We start from the raw sequence: 12,839 nt of genomic DNA on the forward strand, positions 1-12,839 counted from the left end.
TTCTGCTCGCCTGCTCTCGCCTGTAGACTACTGCTCACCTGTTGGCTGCTCAGGGGGGTCGCGGCCCCTGCTGGTCCCCTAGTTCTGCCACTGGACGTCACAGTACTGCACCATAAGTCTCTGCCGCTCTAGCTGAGACGGGACACATGATGACATGAGTATGAACCAGGATTCCAATCAAGAGCCCTTTTGGCTGGGCTCTACTCCATCATGCGAGGAGCCGCATCAAACACCAGTGAACAAAATAGCTTCGAGGCTATAAGGGAGTGTTTGTTTCCGGGACTAGGGTGGCTCGTCCATCCTAGCCTAGCCTAGTCACGTGAAGGCAGCCCTAAGTGGTGCAATTGGTGTTGTTTGTTTACCTAGACGCGATAGAGGCTGGCTGAGGCCGAGATAGTGTTTGTTTGCCTGGCTCAATGTGTATGGTTATCGTATATCAAGACTCAGCTCCCTCACCTCATTGCCATTTCACCGAGCACCTTGCTGGTGTGAACATCTCAACCACCTCTTCCTCGCTCCCTGCTGCTGCCGCGTGCCTCTTCTTCTTCAAGCACGGCGAGGAGCTTGGGCAGGGACATGCCGTAGGCGCACTCCATGTCCGCTAACTCCCGCACAGCACGGCTAGCGCACGTCGCCCTCGCAGAAGCAGCGAGCCGCTCGAGCTCTTTGGAGATATCGGAGTTAAAGCTGGAGGTCGGAGAAGTCCCACGACAGCTCGAGCAGCTTCGTGCCGGCCACGTTGATGATGGAGAATGACTTGGCGACGGCCGCCGGTGCGCGAGCCCCACGGTGGCGGTGAGCTCGTAGAGGTGGATCTAGGAAGTAGAACACCACGTGCCCGCCCATGGTTCCCGCCCGTGGCTTGCTAGCCGCGATGGCCTGCGCGATAGCGGCAACTGCGCTCGTGGCCTGTAGGGCAGCGTGGCCCATAGCTTGCTCACTAGTGGCGGTGGCACCCACGCCCATGACCTGTAGGTAGAGTGGCGGTGGCTTGGAGAAGATGACCATGGGAGGAGGTGACGGAATCTCTCGCCTCTGGCTCCATCGCGCCCGCTCGGGTCGAGCTCGGGAGTTTCGTTCCCCCAGAGCTAGGCCTAGGGCTGCTTTACGTAGCGTGTGAGGCTGGCTCCCAACCCTATCTAGGCAATCAAACACCTTAGGTTGCATCCCCAGGTCATGGTAGTCCATTTGATACAGGCAAACAAACATGCCCTAATGGCCTCCCAAACGCTCTAGTCTATCATGCTGCTCCAGCATCCACGTCCACACTAGAGCTCTATGTCACATCAAACTAAAGCCTCACATAGTCTAAGGGCACATTTGGAGCAGCTCCCGGTGGCTCTGGCTCCTTTGCTGTAGGTGCACTATGACGGAGTCAGCTAGAGCACCGAAAACCCAGCTCCTTGGGCTTCTCTCTGGTGGCAGCGGAGCCGAAGCCTATTTCACGCAGCGCACAACAAAGTACAGGACTACACAGTGCGAGCGTATGTAGAGCTAGAGCCACGGGAGCTACGCCAAAGGCGCCCTAAGAGGCTCCTACAAAAGAGCCTATAGCCTCATCTAACACAAAAGGCAAAGCAGCGAATGGGAGTGGCATTGTGGCGATGAGGCAGTCTAGTTGCTAGGACCACTACAGAGAGAGAATGTAAGTGCATCTAGCCCTTTAGTGAGTTTTGGTAAATTGAATGACAACACCATTAAAGATCTAACAAGTTTGCTAAGTGTTGAACAACAAATTGAGTTTATTGCATACACTTATAGATTGGGGAATGAGAAGTGTATATAGGTTCAACAAGAAGGCAAACTTGATGATATGCCACATAGTGTTGTAATGAAGGTCAAACTATATATTGTTGTATTCAAAGATTGTGGAAACAATCTAGTTCAAGCAAAAGACAACAATACAAATGGAATCAACAAAATGGCTTTTATGTTGTGGGATTTCATAGCATCATGTGAAAGGAAGCATATTTGGCAAATGGCAAATGAGACATGAGTTGATGATTTTGCATTGGTCTCTATAATGGCTTGCTTTGCATGAACAAGAAGAGTTGGATAGTGGAGTAGCTTTGTTCAATGACTGAATAATGAATCAAGAGTGTATAAGTGAGAAAATGTTAAGCAAAAGTGAAATGACAAAGGAGACAATGTATAATGGATATAAGATGTTCTCTACATTTATGTGCTTGTATGGATAAAGATTTGAAAAATCACTTTGCATTGACTTGATCAAGCTAGAAGTATGAAGATAGATATTGAAGTGAGTATTAGGAGTGTCAAGCCAAAATTAAGAGGATATAAGGAATCATGAATTGGCTTGACCATATTGATGTTGATTCATATATATCTTTATGTGAATCAAAGTAAAGCTTGATTGATCTCAACATTCATATCTAGAAGATATTCAAGCAAGGATCATACTATTGAAGAAATGGTTTTTCAATGAATGCTTAATATGATGTGACTTGAGTATGGCTTGATAAGGTGAAGATAGCAAGGAAAGGGCTTCGAGAGACTAAGCGAAGGTGAAGGGCAAGCGATGGCTTGAGAACCGAGGTACCATGGCTAAGGTGAAGAAGAGAGTACTTGCATTGAGTCGAGGAACTAATCAAGTTATGAGGAGTCATATTATGTTGATGATCAAATCATTATTGGAAGTGACTTGAAGCCATGGATTGAACTCACATGTATTGAAATGGTTCAAGTCACATGGTTACGGCATAATGGGAATGAGGACAATGCATTCGATGGTGGAGCCCCCAATTATAAAAAGGATGTGGTGACCAACTCAAAGGTGTTTAAATTCTTTGATATTTTAAATTTGAGTATAGGATATTTATACCTTCTCTTCTCTCTCCCCCACAGCATGAAGATTGGTTTAGAAGAAAGTCAGTTTTGAGTTGAATTCTGTCAGCTTCAACACTGCAGTTTCAGACCTTAGCAGTTTTGGTAAAAATTTGATTTGACTGACCAAATAGAGTCCAAATGAGCTAAAATTTTTACAGCAGTTATAGGATTCATGGGGCACATCTCTACCAAATTTCATGCATATTGAACTAGTGATTCGAGAGATATGAATTTTTTTCTCCAAGAGAGACAGAATCTGAAAACTCACTGTATGAAATTGGATTGCATCAAAACAACAAGATTAAGGTGGCTCTCAAGATTGGTCATGAAGAATCAGTAAAAATGATAAACATCAATTTGGTCTAAAGGAGATGCAATGAAAGAGAAAGACTCACACAAGGGTCCAAAGAGTTGCAATCAAAATACAAGAAGCAGCAAGTAATTGCAACCGATTGGAACTAGAAGAAATCAGTTACAGGCTTTCAGAAACAACAGCTGAAATCAATTGAAACTAGATGAAACTAGTTGACTTCTACAGTTACAAGTAGTAGCAATGGACTACAATCAGTTGGAACTCTTTGAAATCAATTGGAAGCAACTGAAACTAGCTGAAACTAATTGGATTGCATGCAGCTTGAAGGAGTTTAAGATTAGTTGGAATATAGTGTAAACTTCTCCCTTGACCTCATAATTATTGATGTGCATGAGTGTACTTTGTGTACTCTTATATGCACAAATTAAGGGAGAGTTAAGCCTATATCTTGTGGGGCTAATGGTTTCTTTCAAAGTTAATATTGAGTAGTCTCACACACATTGGAAAAAGAAGAACATCAAAAGAGGATGGATGGTTCCAGTGGAATCCTTGGGTGCTCCAAAGGTTATTCTAGGAGGTCTTGATCTTTATAAACCAAGTGCTCCCAGTTTATTATCGAATGCCCCAATCCTTTAGTGGAATTAGATTTGAATGAGTTGGAGAAAAGAATTGAAGAGTGCGCTTTCATTGCTATTTCTTCTCTCTAGAGCTCATCATATGCACATGATCCATCCCATTGATTACCTAGGATCTTATCAACAAAGAGTGGTAACTCCTAGTTCACTATTTGCAAAATTCATGAATTTTACCTTTGCTCTCTATGTGAGTTGCTTTAGGTAAAGAAAGAACTAGGAACCAAATATGGATCTTGGATGATCATAAGAGCTCTAATTCACCATGAGTCATCAAGTGAAGAACTATGGCTATCCAAATCATCAAGTCTCACTTATGATGGTCATATCAATATGGTGATCTATCTACCTTGGTAGTGGTATGTTTCCTTAGCAAAATTTTAATTGTTGCAAATTTATCATGCCTTGACCAAGATATAGGATGAACTCCTCTTGACTCTTAAACCGATTCAAGTGCACTTCACAAAGTAATTCGAGTACTTGATGCAACATTAAAGGGGGCTCGTTCTATGTCTTATGTCTTTTGAGACTAATCTTTTCTTCTAGTGAATTTATGTAGTCTCTTGGTGAGAATGAGTTTCTCATGGGTATGCTACATTGACTTAATCCAAATTGGTAAAGTTATCTCTCATATTCATTTGGATTGCAATTTTATCTCTTGTGTAGCTACTCTCCATAATATAGCTTAAATTCCCTTGTTTGGACTTAATTGACCAAAAGTGCATATGTTCTTGCCTTCCACATCTATATGTATGCACTATCAAAAAGGGGGAATTTAGTCTATGTTATGAGGTTTTGCAATTAGTGATCTTCATGCCTTCCACATCCAAAATGACGACTAGTTGTGAAACTCTAACTTGTACAATTTAATGCTATCTCTTGTCTTTATGAGCATTTCCTAGGTGACATTATGAGATACAAGAGTCCATTCCAATTGGCATCAACTTGCGAAGACTCTCCTTCAAGTGGTGTCAAAACTATGAAGATCATATTTCAATTGGTATTAGTGGATAATCTTTTAATTTGGTATATCAAGAAATATGTCTTCAGTTGGTATCTCAAAATGACAAGAAGAGCTAGCAATGGACTTTCAAACGAGATCAAGCACAAGTTTGTGAAATCTTCATGAAGGTCATGATTAAAAGAGATGGGCACAAATAAAATCTTTTTGCATTATGCCAAGCCCATCAAAGCACTAAATCCAAAATATCATGATCACGGTGGAGATTATGAGGCTTAGAACAAAGGTATATCGCTCCATGAACTCTTGTACTACCTTTGTGCATCTAGGCCCTTACTTGCTAGTGTGTGCATGTGTATGCAATACTTTGAGTCACACCATGAGTTTGTTCTTGTGGTGACGATTGGAGAATTATTTAGATATTTGGTTAATATCTCTTATGGTGATGGCATGAGTCAGTCTCATGTTAAAAATGTCATCTAAGTGAGGTATAAGCCAAATATGCTGACTTCTCAAGAATCTTGACTTAACATGTTGCATACTTTGTTTGGTAGAAAACTCAGGAGAGAAATCCTATATGCTAAACTTTTACCTACCTCTTGCCCTCACTTGTCTACCATTATTTCCTCCTTTTGGTGGAGAGATCCTTTTTGAAGATTAATGCCAAAGGGGAAGAAATATTGGGAGAGAGTGTAAGGGAAAGAGATTGATATGAGGATTTAAAGGGGTAAAAGGGAGGCATATAAGATTTTTCAATTTTTATTGTATTGTGTGTGCAAGGATAGTTTAAAATGACGCTCTTGATAAGGACCATCTATGCTATTGTGTGATGTTCATGCTTTGAATAATGTGTTGTTTATTTTCTCTAACTACCTCGTGCGGTAGTGCCGCGCTCACTCGCGGAAGTGCCACACATGATAGCTTCAGAAACTTCTTAAGTGCCTAAACTGCCATGAGCATCATGTTTATCATGATGACACCTTGCACCCCATGGATGCTAAGATATATGAGAGTTCCCACACTTTTATCTTGAATTTGTGCATTTGGCATTTGAGGCCAAAAATTGAATTCCTTTCAATGCACACATTTAGGGGGAGCTCACTATATCATAGGATTCAAAACCTTATTATTTATCAATCTCTTGTAAGCTTTAATTGTGTTATTATCAATCACCAAAAAGAGAGAGATTGTAAGTGCATCTAGCCCTTTAGTGGATTTTGGTAAATTGAATGACAACACCATTAAAGGTCTAACAAGTTTGCTAAGTGTTGAACATAAAATTGAGTTTATTGCATATACTTGTAGATTGTGAAATGAAAAGTGTATATAGGTTCAACAAGAAGGCAAACTTGATGATATGCCATATAGTGTTGTAATGAAGGCCAAATTGTACATTGTTGTATTGAAAGATTGTGGAAACAATCTAGTTCAAACAAAAGACAACAATGCAAATGAAATCAATGAAATGGCTTTTATGTGTGGGATATCATAGCATCATGTGAAAGCAAGCATATTTGGCAAATAGCAAATGAGACATGAGTTGATGATTTTGGATTAGTCTCTATAATGGCTTGCTTTGCATGAACAAGAAGAGTTGGATAGTGGAGTAGCTTTGTTCAATGACTGAATAATGAATCAAGAGTGTATAAGTGAGAAAATGTTAAGCAAAAGTGAAATGACAAAGGAGACAATGTATAATGGATATGAGATGTTCTCTACATTTATGTGCTTGTGTGGATAAAGATTTGAAAAATCACTTTGCATTGACTTGATCAAACTAGAAGTATGAAGATAGATATTGAAGTGAGTATTAGGAGTGTCAAGCCAAAATTAAGAGGATATAAGGAATCATGAATTGGCTTGACCATATTGATGTTGATTCATATATGTCTTTATATGAATTAAACTAAAGCTTGATTGATCTCAATATTCATATCTTGAAGATATTCAAGCAAGGATCATACTATTGGAGAAATGGTTTTTCAATGAATGCTTAATATGATGTGACTTGAGTATGGCTTGATAAGGTGAAGATAGTAAGGAAAGGGCTTCGAGGGACTAAGCGAAGGTGAAGGGCAAGCGATGGCTTGAGAACCGAGGTACCATGGCTAAGGTGAAGAAGAGAGTACTTGCATTGAGTCGATGAACTAATCAAGATATGAGGAGTCATATTGTGTTGAGGATCAAATCATTATTGAAAGTGACTTGAAGCCATGGATTGAACTCACATGTATTGAAATAGTTCAAGTCACATGCTTACGCCATAATGGGAATGAGGACAATACATTCGATGGTGGATCCCCCAATTATAAAAAGGATGTGGTGACCAACTCAAAGGTGTTTAAATTCTTTGATATTTTGAATTTGAGTATAGGATATTTATACCTTCTCTTCTCTCTCTCCCACAACGGTCACCTATTTTTTAGCTCGACCATTCCCTTCCTAGGTGCGACCAGAGCAGCTCTCTCTCTCTCCCTTACTCACCATTGGAGCCCCTCAAACTTCTCCCTTTGATTCCATTCCAAATCCAAGAGAGTTTGAGCCTCCAAACTGCATTAGAGAGCAGCCCCAACTGTTCTTCAACTCCTAGAGCACTTGGTTAGCGTTCAAGCCAGTGGATTGTGTTTGCTACTCTTAGAGTTTGCTTCTAGCCTGCTAGAGCGTCGCTCGTGGAGCTTGCCAACTTGTGTGGCAGCCCCGGTAGGTTTGTAACCACCTCAATCCCATAGTGAGATCACCGCCCATCTCAACTTGTGGAGGAATAGGCTCTACACTACCCCAAGAACATCACTAATTTGCTCGATCTACTTTTCCTTGGGCAGTTTTTAAATTGTAGTTCGAGCTTGTCTGCAGGCGCGGTAGTGCCGCGGTGGGGCAGTGCTACACCTTGGGAGCAGCAGCGCCGCAACTAGAATTTAACTTTCGCTGTGAGTTTATTTTAAACAGGCCTATTCACCACCTCTAGGCGACATCAAAGTCCTTTCAGAGAAACACATGAGAACTGATTTCAAGAATAAAGATAGAAAAATAGAGATAGTGGTGGGACCATAGGGGAAGGATAGTAGCGTGCCTGGGTTGGAGAAATATTAGCTTAAGTGGTAGCTCCCCTAGTCCTACATGAAATAGTAACTTTTTAGGCTACTGTTGCGGCCTGCCTGTGTTGCTGCTGTCATAACCCTGCTCATCTCTGATATAAAGCTCAACCTTTCCCATAACACTTTTTGTTAACACTTGCCAGAAAATATGATACACAATAGCAGAACATCCTAGAAAATTATACACTTCCTTCTAGTAGGGGTGCCTAACCCCTCCTGTTTCTTCAAAAAAAATTATACACCTCCATTCACTTCACAATATACAGAAGCCGTTATGCCGAATGATTTCTAAAAGAGTTTTAACTTAACCAAAGAAGCTATTTCTCTAAAGAAACAAGACCTGAAACTATTTTAGGAGTACCTCTCCTGTTTCTTCAAAAAAAAAATTATACACTTCCATTCACTTCACAATATACAAGAGAAGCCGTTATGCCAAACGATTTATAAAAGAGTTTTAACTTAACCAAAGAAGCCATTTCTCTAAAGAAACAAGACCTGAAACTATTTTAGAGTAGCCGGGAGAGTACTCGCAAACTGGCCGTGCTGTGAAGGCCTGGTGTGGGTGGGGCTAACGTTTTCTCCCCTTTGTCTAACGGGCTTCATTGTGGATCAGCGGACTACCTGACAGCCTTGAGAGCCCAATTATTGGTATGGGCCTTTAACTGTACTTAGCCCTTCCGAACGGATAATTAAGGTCATTACCAGAACTGAGCTCCGGTCGGTTTAGGACCATCATCAATTCATCTCATAAACAAACCAAAGACATTAGCAATTTAGCGCGTGTTTAGTTCCAACTCCAAATTCCCAAAAAGTGCTACAGTACCCATCACATCAAATCTTGCGATACATGCATGGAGCATTAAATGTAGACAAAAAAAAACTAATTGCACAGTTTGGTTGGAAATTACGAGACGAACGTTTTGAGCCTAATTAGTCCATGATTGAAACACTAATTACCAAATAAAAATGAAAGTGCTACAGTAGCCCAAATTCCCAAATTCACCCACCTAAACACGCGCTTAATTATATATAATAAACTATTTTACTCGCTGAACACCATCTAAGACCGCGTGGCCTAATGGATGAGGCGCTCGCCTCCGTAGCGGGAGATTGTCGGTTAGAGTCCCATCGCTGTCGTTTTTTCTGTTTTTATTTTTTCCTCTCTCAACTTTTCCATATATCCTTGTAGTATATTTTATTTATTGTCCTACCGCTGTGCATCTTCGGCTAATATCAAAAAAATAGTACTAGAGGACACCTGGCTACTTTTAAATTCCACTGCCACCCTATCTTTTTGAATAATTTATTAAGTTTTGGAAAAAGAGTATTCTAAGTGAATAGCGAAACAAGAAGTTGATTTGTGAAGTCAACAGCTTAGGTAAACAATCGAGATGTATTCCGATCCGTAGAAAATGCAGAGTACCCGATCTTCGTGCTAACCCAGCATTCTAGGCCTCCTGACGATGACGTCAAATATATATATATTATGAAAATACGATTGATGAAGAATCTAATAAAACTTATTTGGTATTATAAATATTATTATTTTATTATATAAATTTATTGAGATGCTTTGACTCTTAAAAAGGTTAAAATAACTTATAATTTGAGACGGAGAGGGTACTTTACTATGTTCATAATACCTAAACTGTATAACATTGTTCACAAGGAACATGCTACAATGTCGATGTCCATATGACAAACCCACTAAATATATTTTATAAGAGTTTTGGGTGAAAATAAATCACAGGACCGACACAATCTGCTTGCATCGTGAATGCAACCTTACACGTTGGTAGTGACTAAGGCCCCGTTTGGCACAGCTTGTACCGGCTTCGGCTTATCTGACACCAGCACTGTAGCAACACTGTAGCATGCGGGGGCAAGCCAGAAAACCGTCTTCTCCGGCTCTGATGAACAGTGCGTGTGTGAGTGAGAGGGGGAGAGGAAGAGAGAGAAAACCGGCTTCATTCTACAGTGTTGCTGTCGGATAAGCCGGAGCCGGTGAAAGCCGTGCCAAACGGGGCCTAAATAGTAAATAACTTGTCTTGTGAATGAAAATGGTATCTTCACAATAAAGTCTTTATATCACGTCCTAGTCAATAATATTAGTTGACACAAATAATTAGAATGCCCTGTAATAAGTAAATACTAGCAGGGAACCCCGTGCTTTGCGCGGGTAATAGTGGGGAAAAAATATTTGTATTGCGTCCAAAAAAAAAAAGGGAAAAACAGGGGGTACTGTTCCTTAACGGGTAAGTACTGTTCATAGCACCCGTTACTGTTCCAAAACCCGGTTAGTGTTTACAAAACCCCGTTACTGTTCAGCAGGGAAAACACATCGCGCGTTGACTGTGCCGGTAACAGTGTTCTGTGAGAGGAGACGGAGTTTTTGGATTGCACGCTTATTATACTATTATTATTATACTATTGTATAGATTATACTATTGTATAGATATGTGTGGAGCACTCTTGCTTTCTCTTTTGGAGTGGCTGCCAGACCCGCTTCTTTCATACATTTCTGGCAATGGATCAAGTGGTGCCTACCAAATGGCAAACATGTGTATAGTGTTGGTTTGGCTGCATTTTGTTGGGCCATATGGAAGACAATGAACTCGATCTGTTTTGATGGAAAGAGAGTAAAACCCCCCATAAAGATAATTTGTTTAATTTGCTCCTTGTTAACATGTTGGGCAAGACCTATAAGTATGTGATCTCTTCCAAGGTGGAGCACAACGGAGAGGTCCTGAAGTCGGTGGCCCTGCATTTCCACCGGCAAGATTGGAAGGAAGATGGAAACAACAGATTCGCCATCATCTAAGTAAGAAGCTTGCGGTGAGGGTGTCTGAAAGGCGAGTGGTTTGGTTCTAGTCTGTGTGCTATAATAGTCGATCTGGGCTTGTAATAAAGTTAGCCTTGACAGCCAGTGGCGGAATCAGAACTTTTGAATAAGGGGGACCGAACAATACGATGACACATCGTAAACATGATAAATATGTACAACAAATATATGTCTCAATAGCTTTTCAATATTTTTACATGTATATTTAGTACTCATAACAAAAAGCACAATATTTTTAAAATCACTGTGCTTAGGGGGGCGGGCACGGCCCCTGCTGGCCCCCTGGTTCTGTCAGTGTTGACAGCAAGTAGTGTTAAACTTGGTGGTCATTTGTGCTGTCCTTTTTGTAGTCTTTGTTGGGTTTCGGTGGTGTTTGGTTGTCTGTTGGCTAAATCCTGCGTGTTTAGTTCAATCTGGTAGGTCGTTAACTCGATGGAGTATCACACTATGGATCATTAAACTTTTGTAATTTTATTGCTTTTGGGTAAATTTTGGTTCACCCCTTCTAAAAAAAAGAAGTAATTGGAATGGCAATAAATCATGTGGCTTCTGTAGTAAATTTCAAACCGTTCATCACCTGTTCCTTGAATATATCATACTAGATTTCTATAGCGCAATTTACAGGTTGTGTTCCGTGTAGTGCCTCCTTTAACCGTGTAAAATTTATTCAATGGATGGCATAGGCAGGGAGGCAATATGTACAATTCACTATTATTGACTAGTGCTGCAACCAATGTTAGAAAAATGTCATTAACGGCTCCCCTAGGCATGCTTAAGCACAAAATAGAGCCCTCGAGCATCACCTAGGCCATGGATGGTGAAGAAAACAAGAGAAGCGACATAGTTAGGGCCTCATGGTGTCTATGTCGCCCGATTTCGCTTTACCACATGCTCAATTTTGCACCCTCTACTCAATCGGTCATACACACGAATGAATTGGAGGCCGTGCACCGCGAAGGGGGAGCTCGTCCTGCAAGCGGAGTGGAGCAGAGGTGGTGTGCTATGGAGTAGATAGCGGATGGTGCTGCACTGCTGCATGAAAACGGTGATAGCTGGGTGGGAATCGGTGGTATATGACTATCTGTAGTGTCTGGGATCGATAGGACTAGATGGGGTAGTGAGCTTTCCTAAGATAATGGCCGAGTGGGCTGTATAGACATAACTACTTATTTCTCATTTGTTTTTTCATGTGCAGCTACACCTCCTCATACATAGCTATTGTATTACCGAAACATAAATATTAATCGTGTTTAATCACAATTAGGCGCCCAGCGATCTTTGGAACCTTGGCTGCAACTTTTTATTAGTCCATATGGCTAGCTAGGAATGACAAGATTTTTTGATAATCTCAATCTAAAATGTATTTGTTTAGAGGTGACATATAAGCTACTCTAACAAAGCGGTGAAAGAAAATACTCATACAAGCATGTCACAAGCTGAAATTTATGGTGATGTCCTTGTTTGCCTCCCGTGAATGGCCTTTACTTTTCAACTTAGTTTTTTAATTAAAGAAAAAATGAGTTCGAGAATTGTCTGTGACTTATGTGTGATGAACCTTGTAATAAATTATGAGTCCAAACTTATTTATCTTTTGATCGAAATTAGGAGAGTCCTAACAAACGAAAACTAATTTATAAGTACAAATAGGAGAATCCTATCAAACGATCCTTGAAGAAGTCTGAACCATAAATATTTATTGGGTTCTACCAGATTTTATATATGTTTCTACATGATATCTTAATTACCTAAGCTATAACACCAAAACATATTGAAATGCAACCTTTGATATCTTTTGGCTCTGGCTTCTTCACTGTAACAGTACTATAGCAAAGTAAGAAAAAACTTTAAATATGCATCTCTTTCCGTTCCTTTGTTTTATAATTCATTTTTACTACAGTTGAAGCCGTTTTTCTGCCTACTACAGCACATTGGGAGCCGGAGGGCCCAAAAGCCACATCAAACGACGATGTAGTTCTCAATAAGTTGTACATAGTCTATATATAAAGTTGACACAAAACTAAAACATACAACATAAAGCTGATGCAAGGCCTAGAAAAGGATTAGTTTTCCTAAAAAAATCATACTTCCTCTGTCTCGCTACTATTTGATACGTGCTGGTCAAACTTTGGTTTTATAAAAAAAAATTAGT

Source organism: Miscanthus floridulus, chromosome 13, assembly GCF_019320115.1.
Source record: "Miscanthus floridulus cultivar M001 chromosome 13, ASM1932011v1, whole genome shotgun sequence".
NCBI lineage: Eukaryota > Viridiplantae > Streptophyta > Magnoliopsida > Poales > Poaceae > Miscanthus > Miscanthus floridulus.